The 1,087-nt window shown below is 44.9% G+C and overlaps 1 pseudogene; it reads left to right on the plus strand.

The window, feature by feature from the left end:
* Positions 1-248: 248 nt before the first annotated feature.
* LOC128065783 (uncharacterized) lies at positions 249-368 on the plus strand (annotated as a pseudogene).
* Positions 369-1,087: the final 719 nt, after the last annotated feature.

Raw genomic sequence — 1,087 nt, forward strand, 5'->3', positions numbered from 1 at the left:
TCATGAACATATCTATCACCTCACATGTTTATCTTTTTTTTGTATAAGAAAGGTGGTGGTTTTTTTTTTTTTTTCTGCTTTAAATTCCCAGCCTGTAGTAAAAGAGATTACAGGTAGTGAGGGAGGATTTTATAAAATCATGCAGTATTTTCTCCAGGGTTGGGTTTTGAGTAAATCACCACGTATCTTGTTGCACTCTTGGGCAAAGCAACCATATTGTCAGTTCTTTCTCTTTTAAAATGTTTAGGGTCGCTTCTTGGCCTTTTGGCTAAGATGAAGTGTAACATCTGTTCTTATCAGTTGTATACTTATAGCTGATTCACGTGGTCATACAGCAGATACCAAGACAACACTGTAAAGCAATTTTACTCCAATTAAAAAATGTTTAGGAAAGTCATGGATCAGCCTTGGGGTGCGAGAGGGAGCAGTGGGGTCCAGCCTTACACGCAGCTTGGCTGATGCAGGCAACAGAGGATGGTTGCTGGCATGAGATCTAGGTTAAAATTCCAGTTCTGCCCCATTTTGGCCATCACTCTCGTTCTCTCCTGTGTCAGGTAAAGGGCCATCTGTATTTGGCAAGGTTTTCATGTGGCCTCTGAGAGAGGGACACTTGGTACCTCCTGGGAGCGTGTGACTATTTTAGTCCTGTCAATTTGGGTTCCTGTCTTAGACAGTCAGAGGGTCTCAAGGTCTTCCCTGTGCCATTTGAGGCTGGGTTAAAACAGGAGCGTATGTGTTGGCTGGGGTGGGAAGCCAGCTCTCGTGGTGAGATGATTTCCCCTTGGATACCTGAAGATAAAATCCAGACCTTTGGGGACTTCCTCGGTGGTCCAGTGACTTAAGACTCTGTGCTCCCGATGCAGGAGGTCCCAGGTTTGATTCCTGGTTGGGAAACTAGATCCCACCTGCCACCACTAAAGATCCCACGTGCTGCATCTAAGACCTGGCGTAGCCGTATAAATAAAGATATTTTTTAAAATCCAGACTTTTGACTCCAGAGCCACAAAACAACCTGGCCACTCTTGGCAGCTAAGTCCTGGGTTTCTCTCCATCCAGATCAGTAAAGAAAAGGTCAGAGGTGCTGAAG

Source organism: Budorcas taxicolor, chromosome 19 (genome assembly GCF_023091745.1).
Source record: "Budorcas taxicolor isolate Tak-1 chromosome 19, Takin1.1, whole genome shotgun sequence".
NCBI classification, from domain to species: Eukaryota; Metazoa; Chordata; class Mammalia; order Artiodactyla; family Bovidae; genus Budorcas; species Budorcas taxicolor.